The sequence below is a fragment of the Lolium rigidum genome, chromosome 6, assembly GCF_022539505.1.
Source record: "Lolium rigidum isolate FL_2022 chromosome 6, APGP_CSIRO_Lrig_0.1, whole genome shotgun sequence".
In the NCBI taxonomy this organism is placed as follows: domain Eukaryota; kingdom Viridiplantae; phylum Streptophyta; class Magnoliopsida; order Poales; family Poaceae; genus Lolium; species Lolium rigidum.
The window spans coordinates 263,256,097-263,265,968 of record NC_061513.1 but is presented as its reverse complement, the minus strand read 5'-3'; positions in this window follow the sequence as shown (position 1 = coordinate 263,265,968).

Here is a 9,872-nt window from a genome sequence, read left to right as displayed (position 1 = left end):
TCCTCTCGCGCATGCCTCCCACTCCTCCCTCGCGCGTCCATGAGATATCTTCATGTCCAGCTCCTTGTCCAGCTCCACGTCCATCTTCACGTCCAGCTGCTCCTCTCCTCCTCGTGTGATGCTTGTCTCCTCTTCATACCTGATGATACATAAGTAATAGGACTTAGGTAGTATAAAGTTCTGATCAATCAAAGTATCGTTTAGGAACAAGTTCACCTGTTGTTTAAGTAGCTTCACACGAGCTCTTGTAATAGGTCCAATCCTAACTTCATTGGACTTGAGCTTCACATCAGGTTCATCTTCATTTGGTAATGACGGAGGTGGTAGTGAGGTAGGGATGTCCTCATCATCTCCCCCCTTCAAAAGGCGTCGACCCCGACGCTCCAAGGTCTTCTCCATCATATGGTGTCAAATCAGCAACATTGAAAGAACTACTGGCACCAAACTCATCAACTGGAAGATCTATCGAGTATGCATTATCATTGATCTTGGCAAGCACTTTGTAAGGACCAGCACCACGAGGCTTCAACTTAGACTTCCGCAGCTTCGGGAACCTATCCTTGCGAAAATGTACCCGGACCATATCACCGAGGCTTGAACAACATCTCCTTACGCTTCTTGTTCATCCTTGCAGCATTGCTCTTGCCTTTCTTCTCAATCAACTCTTTAGTCTTCATATGGATCTTTCGCACAAAATCTGCCCTCTTGGATGCCTCCATATTAACTCTCCCATGTATGAGTAAGGGCAACAAATCAAGTGGAGTAATGGGTTTGAAACCATACACCACCTCAAAAGGACATAGCTCCGTGGTAGAATGTACCGCCCTGTTGTAAGCAAACTCCACATGCGGCAAACACTCTTCCCACTCCTTCAGGTTCTTCTTGATCATGGATCTCAACAGTTGTGACAAGGCTCGATTCACCACCTCAGTTTGACCATCAGTTTGGGGATGACAAGTAGTACTGAAAAGTAGCTTTGTCCCCAGCTTTCCCCATCACGATCAGAAACAATAGTCTTCGGGACTCCATGTAGACGTACAACCTCACTGAAAAATAGGTTAGCAATATGCGACGCATCGTCGCTCTTGCGGCAGGCAATAAAATGTGACATTTTAGAAAATCTGTCCACTACCACAAATATAGAATCATGACCTCTCTTAGTACGCGGTAAACCCAACACAAAATCCATACTTATATCCTCCCATGGTGTAGTAGGTGCCGGTAAAGGAGTATACAAACCGTGAGGCTTCAGCTTGGACTTGGACTTGTTGCAAGTAATGCATCTCTTCACATACATGTCCACATCCCGCCTCATCTTTGGCCAATAAAAGTGGTCAGCTAGCATGAGTAGCGTCTTCTCACGCCCAAAGTGACCCATCAAACCTCCAGGCATGTGATTCACTGCAATAAGAGCAAACACACGGACGATTACGGAACACATAGTTTGTTAGCTCTAAACAAGAACCCATCATGTATGTGATATTTTTCCCATGCTTTACCAAGAGCACATAAGCAATATGGTTCAGCAAAATCATGATCAGTCGCATACAAATCACATAGTACTTCTAATCCAGGAATTTTAACATCAAGTTGAGTTAATAACATATTCTTCCTAGATAGAGCATCAGCAACAATATTATCTTTTCCCTTCTTATGCTTAATAATGTATGGAAAAGACTCAATGAACTCAACCCACTTTGCAAGACGCTTATGCAAAGTAGACTGAGCTTTCAGATATTTCAAAGCTTCATGATCAGAATGTATGATAAATTCTTTTGGCCACAAGTAATGTTGCCAAACCTCAAGAACTCTAATTAAAGCATACAATTCTTTATCATATATAGGATAGTTCAACTTAGCACCAGACAATTTCTCAGAAAAATATGCAATTGGGCGACCCTCTTGCATCAACACACCACCAATTCCAATACCACTAGCATCACATTCAATCTCAAATTGCTTATTGAAATCAGGAAGTGCAAGCAACGGTGCAGAAGTTAACAATCTCTTTAGTTCATCAAAAGCATGATCTTGGGCTGCGCCCCACTCAAAACTTACACCCTTTTTAGTTAAATCATTCAAAGGTACAACAATAGTACTAAAGTTGGGCACAAATCTTCTATAAAACCCAGCTAGACCATGAAAATTTCTAACTTGACTCACATTCATGGGAGTAGGCCAATTTTGAATATCTTCAATTTTAGACACATCTACTTCTACTCCATGCTTAGAGACAACATAACCCAGAAATATGACCTTATCTTTGCAAAATGTGCACTTCTCAAGATTACCATAGAGTTTATTATCATGCAACACTTGCAAAACATGTCGAATATGTACAGTATGATCAGATTCATTGCGGCTGTAGATTAATATGTCATCAAAGTACACAACCACAAATTTGCCAATAAATTCACGCAAAACATGGTTCATCAATCTCATGAAAGTGCTAGGTGCATTAGTCAAACCAAAAGGCATTACTAATCACTCATATAAACCAAATTTTGTTTTAAAGGCTGTTTTCCATTCATCCCCTTCTTTCATCCTAATTTGATGATAACCACTACGCAAATCAATTTTAGAGAACACGAGCAGCACCACTCAATTCATCTAGCATATCCTCTAAACGGGGAATAGGGTGACGATATCGAATAGTGATGTTGTTTATAGCTCTACAATCTACGCACATACGCCATGTACCATCTTTCTTAGGAACTAAAATAACAGGAACGGCACAAGGACTAAGGCTTATGCGGATATAACCTTTGTCGAGTAGCGCTTGTACTTGCTTCTGTATCTCCTTTGTCTCTTCGGGGTTCGTTCTATATGGTGCCTGATTGGGTAGCGAAGCTCCGGGAATCAAGTCGATTTGATGCTCAATACCTCGCAATGGTGGTAGTCCCGCGGGTACCTCATCCGGAAACACGTCGCCAAATTCCTGCAAAACATTAGAAACACCAAAAGGAAGAGGGGTCATGTCGTTAGAAACCAAAACCGTACCCCTGTACAAAAGCACAAGAGGCATGGCTGTAGGATCCTCACTAAATTCTCTCATGTCTTCTTTGGTGGCTAATGAGACTAAGGAATTCACTCTCTCACTTTTCGTTATATCACTCACAACATTACAATTCTCTCGCCTATCTAAGGATGCATCCTCCAAGTTTACTTCAATTTTCTGACGAGACTCATTGACAATTTGCTGTGGTGTCATAGGCTGTAAGTTGATTTTCTTGCCCTTGTACTCCAAGTGATATGTATTGGCACGGCCATTGTGTTGCACAGAATGGTCATAGAGCCAAGGCCAACCCAGTAGTAGGTGACACACCGTCATAGGAACCACATCAAAGTCAATGCAATCCTTATTACGGCCCAATAGAAAATTCAACACGCACCATGTGGTTTACCTTCATCTCACCATTGTCGCTCAACCACTGAATATAGTATGGATGCGGGTGCGGTAGATACTTCAACTTCAGCTTGGTACAGAACTCCTTGCTTGCTAAATTGCGGCAACTCCCGCCATCAATAATGACCTTGCAAGCCTTGTCAGGACCAACCAAATCCTTTGTTTGGAACAAATTGCAGCGCTGAGTAGATGCACTAGGCAACACATTAAGAGCACGCTACGACACAACAATGGTGCGAGCATCAGACGGATATGCATCTTCACCATCAGTGTCATAGTCATCATCTTCTGGAGCATTTGGATCAACATCATCTCCAGTCTCGTATTCATTGTCGTCATTGATAATCATGACTTTGCGGTTAGGACAATCTCTCTTGAAGTGACCTTTGCCACCACATGTATGACAAGCCATATCACGATTGCGCGCGGTAGACACGCTAGAACCACTCGTACTTGCAGCAGATTCAGACTTCTTTGCATTAGACACATAGGAGACCGGCTTGCTAGGCGGAGTAGAGTAAGGGGCAGAGCGCGTCGAAGGCGCCGTAGATGAGGGCTGATACGTCTCCGACGTATCGATAATTTCTTATGTTCCATGCCACATTATTGATGATATCTACATGTTTTATGCATACTTTATGTCATATTTATGCATTTTCCGGAACTAACCTATTGACGAGATGCCGAAGGGCCGGTTCTACGTTTTACGCTGTTTTGGTTTCAGAAATCCTAGTAAGGAAATATTCTCGGAATCGGACGAAATCAACGCCCGGCATCTTAGAATCCCCGGGAGCTTCCGGAACACCCGAGAGTCGCCGAGTGGACCCACGGGGGGCCCACACATGGGGCTGGCGCGGCCCGAGGCCACGGCCACGCCGCCCTATTGTCACGGTGGCCCCAGACCCCTTCTGACGTCGCCTCTTCGCCTATAAGAAGCCCCTCGACCTAAAACCTCGAGACGGAAAAGCCACGGTACGAGAAACCTTCCAGAGCCGCCGCCATCGCGAAGCCAAGATGCGGGGGACAGGAGTCTCCGTTCCGGCACGCCGCCGGGACGGGGAAGTGCCCCGGAAGGCTTCTCCATCGACACCACCGCCATCTCCATCAACGCTGCTTGTCTCCCATGAGGAGGGAGTAGTTCTCCATCGAGGCTCGGGGCTGTACTGCGGTAGCTATGTGGTTAATCTCTCTCCTATGTACCTCAATACAATGATCTCATGAGCTGCTTTACATGATTGAGATTCATATGAGTTTTGTATCACTATTCATCTATGTGCTACTCTAGTGATGCTATTAAAGTACTCTATTCCTCCTCCATGATGTAATGTGGACAGTGTGTGCATCATGTAGTACTTGGCGTAGTTTATGATTGTGATCTCTTGTAGATTATTAAGTTAACTATTACTATGATGGTATTGATGTGATCTATTCCTCCTTTCATAGTGTGATGGTAGTAGTGTGCATGCTATGTTAGTACTTGGTTTGGTCGTGTTGATCTATCTTGCACTCTAAGGTTATTTAAATATGAACATTGAATATTGTGGAGCTTGTTAACTCCGGCATTGAGGGTTCGTGTAATCCTACACAATTAGTAGTGTTCATCATCCAACAAGAGGGTGTAGAGTAGTCCTATTATTTGATCATTGTTGAGAGTGTCCACTAGTGAAAGCAGGATCCCTGGGCCTTGCTTCCAAGCATCGAATCTCCGTTTGTTTACTATTTTGTTGCATGTTTACTCGCTGCCATATTTTATTCAGATTGCTATTACCACTCATACTCATCCATATTACTTGCATCTCACTATCTCTTCGCCGAACTAGTGCACCTATACATCTGACAAGTGTATTAGGTGTGTTGGGGACACAAGAGACTTCTTGCTTTGTGGTTGCGGGGTTGCTTGAGAGGGATATCTTTGACCTCTTCCTCCCTGAGATCGATAAACCTTGGGTGATCCACTTAAGGGAAACTTGCTTGCTTGTTCTACAAACCTCTGCTCTTGGAGGCCCAACACTTGTCTACAAGAATAGAAGCTCCCGTAGACATCAAGCACTTTTACGGCGCCGTTGCTCGAGGAGGAAAGGTAAAAGGCACTCATACTCCGGTTCCGAGTAATGAGTACTTTTACGGCGCCATTGTGTGTGTGCTCGAAGCTATTTCCTTTAGATCCTGCAATTGCATCTTTTTGTTTCTTGTTTACACTAGTAAGGCATAATGGACAACAATGAGCTTCTTATTCTATTTCCTGATTTAAGACATGGATGGTTTGATCCGAAAATTAAAAAACCCATGGAACATATTAGTATGAATACTTTGAACACCGTTGTTGCTAATGATATGGAAAATTCTAAGCTTGGGGAAGCTGACTTCAATGAGCATGATCTTTTTAGTCCCCCAAGCATTGAGGAGAAAATTTACTTTGATGATACTTTGCCTCCTATTTATGATGATTATAATGATAGTAGTCTTTTGGTACCACCTGTTATGGAGGATAAATTTGATTATGATTACAATATGCCTCCTATATTTGATGATGAGAATAATAATGATAGCTACTTTGTTGAATTTGCTCCCACTATTACTAATAAAATTGATTATGCTTATGTGGAGAGTAATAATTTTATGCATGAGACTCATGATGAGAATGCTTTATGTGATAGTTATATTGTTGAGTTTGCTCATGATGCTACTGAACATTATTATGAGAGAGGAAAATATGGTTGTAGAAATTTTCATGTTACTAAAATGCCTCTCTATGTGCTGAAATTTTTGAAGCTACACTTGTTCTATCTTCCTATGCCTGTTACTTTGCTCTTCATGAACTTGTTTATTTACAAGATTCCTATGCATAGGAAGCATGTTAGACTTAAATGTGTTTTGAATTTGCCTCTTGATGCTCTCTTTTTGCTTCAAATACTATTTCTTGTGAGTGCATCATTAAAACTGCTGAGCCCATCTTAATGGCTATAAAGAAAGAACTTCTTGGGAGATAACCCATGTGTTTATCTTGCTACAGTACCTTTGTTTTATATTTGAGTCTTAGAAGTTGTTACTACTGTAGCAACCTCTCCTTATCTTATTTTATTGCATTTGTTGTGCCAAGTAAAGTCTTTGATAGTAAGGTTCATACTAGATTTGGATTACTGCGCAGAAACAGATTTCTTGCTGTCACGAATCTGGGCCTAATTCTCTGTAGGTAACTCAGAAAATTATGCAAATTTACGTGAGTGATCCTCAGATATGTACGCAACTTTCATTCAATTTGAGCATTTTCATTTGAGCAAGTCTGGTGCCTCGTAAAAATTCGTCTTTACGGACTATTCTGTTTTGACAGATTCTGCCTTTTATTTCGCATTGCCTCTTTTGCTATGTTGGATGGATTTCTTTGTTCCATTGACTTCCAGTAGCTTTGAGCAATGTCCAGAAGTGTTAAGAATTATTGTGTCACCTCTGAACATGTGAGTTTTTTATTATGCACTAACCCTCTAATGAGTTGTTTTGAGTTGGTGTGGAGGAAGTTTTCAAGGGTCAAGAGAGGAGGATGATACAATATGATCAAGAAGAGTGAAAGCTCTAAGCTTGGGGATGCCCCGGTGGTTCATCCCTGCATATTTCAAGAAGACTCAAGCATCTAAGCTTGGGGATGCCCAAGGCATCCCCTTCTTCATCGACAAATTATCAGGTTCCTTCTCTTGAAACTATATTTTTATTCGGCCACATCTTATGTACTTTACTTGGAGCGTCTGTTTGCTTTTGTTTTTGTTTTTGTTTGAATAAATGCTTGTGTGGGAGAGAGACACGCTCCGCTGGTTCATATGAACACATGTGTTCTTAGCTTCTAATGTTCATGGCGAAGGTTGAAACTGCTTCGTTAATTGTTGAATGGTTGGAAACGGAAAATGCTACATGTAGTAATTGGTATGATGTCTTGAATAATGTGATACTTGGCAATTGTTGTGCTCATGTTTAAGATCTTGCATCATATACTTTGCACCTATTAATGAAGAAATACATAGAGCTTGCTAAAATTTGGTTTGCATAATTGGTCTCTCTAAGGTCTAGATAATTTCTAATATTGAGTTTGAACAACAAGGAAGACGGTGTAGAGTCTTATAATGTTTACAATATGTCTTTTATGTGAGATTTGCTGCACCGGTTCATCCTTTTGTTTGTTTCAAATAACCTTGCTAGCCTAAACCTTGTATCGAGAGGGAATACTTCTCATGCATCCAAATCCTTGAGCCAACCACTATGCCATTTGTGTCCACCATACCTACCTACTACATGGTATTTCTCCGCCATTCCAAAGTAAATTGCTTGAGTGCTACCTTTAAAATTTCCATTCTTTACCTTTGCAATATATAGCTCATGGGACAAATAGCCTAAAAACTATTGTGGTATTGAATATGTACTTATGCACTTTATCTCTTATTAAGTTGCTTGTTGTGCGATAACCATGTTCACAGGGACGCCATCAACTACTCTTTGTTGAATATCATGTGAGTTGCTATGCATGTTCGTCTTGTACGAAGTAAGGGAGATTTACCACTAAAATGGTTAGAGCATGCATAATGTTAGAGAAGAACATTGGGCCGCTAACTAAAGCCATGATCCATGGTGGAAGTTTCGAGTTTTGGACAAATATCCTCAATCTCATATGAGAAAATTAATAATTGTTGAATGCTTATGCATAAAAGAGGAGTCCATTATACTGTTGTCTATGTTGTCCCGGTATGGATGTCTAAGTTGAGAATAATCAATAGCGAGAAATCCAATGCGAGCTTTCTCCTTAGACCTTTGTACATGCGGCATAGAGGTACCCCTTTATGACACTTGGTTAAAACATATGCATTGCAATGATAATCCAGGTAATCCGAGCTAATTAGGACAAGGTGCGGGCACTATTAGTATACTATGCATGAGGCTTGCAACTTGTAGGATATAATTTACATAACATATATGCTTTATTACTACCGTTGACAAAATTGTTTCTTGTTTTCAAAATCAAAGCTCTAGCACAAATATAGCAATCAATGCTTCCCTCTGCGAAGGGCCATTCTTTTATTTTTATGTTGAGTCAGTTCACCTATTTCTCTCCATCTCAAGAAGCAAACACTTGTGTGAACTGTGCATTGATTCCTACATACTTGCATATTGCACTTGTTATATTACTTTACATTGATAATATCCATGAGATATACATGTTACAAGTTGAAAGCAACCGCTGAAACTTCATCTTCCTTTATGTTGCTTCAATACCTTTACTATGAATTATTGCTTTATGAGTTAACTCTTATGCAAGACTTATTGATGCTTGTCTTGAAGTACTATTCATGAAAAGTCTTTGCTATATGATTCATTTGTTTACTCATGTCATTTACATTATTTTGATCGCTGCATTCATTACATATGCTTACAATAGTATGATCAAGGTTATGATGGCATGTCACTCCAGAAATTATCTTTGTTATCGTTTACCTGCTCGGGACGAGCGAAAACTAAGCTTGGGGATGCTGATACGTCTCCGACGTATCGATAATTTCTTATGTTCCATGCCACATTATTGATGATATCTACATGTTTTATGCATACTTTATGTCATATTTATGCATTTTACGGAACTAACCTATTGACGAGTGATACGTCTCCAACGTATCGATAATTTCTTATGTTCCATGCCACATTATTGATGATATCTACATGTTTTATGCACACTTTATGTCATATTCGTGCATTTTCTGGAACTAACCTATTAACAAGATGCCGAAGTGCCGATTCTTTGTTTTCTGCTGTTTTTGGTTTCAGAAATCCTAGTAAGGAAATATTCTCGGAATTGGACGAAATCAATGCCCGGGGTCCTATTTTGCCACGAAGCTTCCGGAAGACCGAAGAGTCAACGAAGTGGGGCCACGAGGTGGCCGGGAGGGCAGGCGGCGCGGCCCCACCCTTGGCCGCGCCGGCCTGTCTCCTGGGCCCCTCGCGGCGCCCCGACCTACCCTTCCGCCTACAAATAGCCTTCGTTGCGAAACCCCCGGTCCGAGAGCCACGATACGGAAAACCTTCCCGGAGACGCCGCCGCCGCCAATCCCATCTCGGGGGATTCGGGAGATCGCCTCCGGCACCCTGCCGGAGAGGGGAATCATCTCCCGGAGGACTCTACACCGCCATGGTCGCCTCCGGAGTGATGTGTGAGTAGTCTACCCCTGGACTATGGGTCCATAGCGGTAGCTAGATGGTTGTCTTCTCCTCATTGTGCTTAATTGTCGGATCTTGTGAGCTGCCGAACATGATCAAGATCATCTATCTGTAATGCTATATGTTGTGTTTGTTGGGATCCGATGAATAGAGAATACTATGTTATGTTGATTATCAATTTATATCTATGTGTTGTTTATGATCTTGCATGCTCTCCGTTATTAGTAGAGGCTCTGGCCAAGTTTTTGCTATTAACTCCAAGAGGGGTATTTAT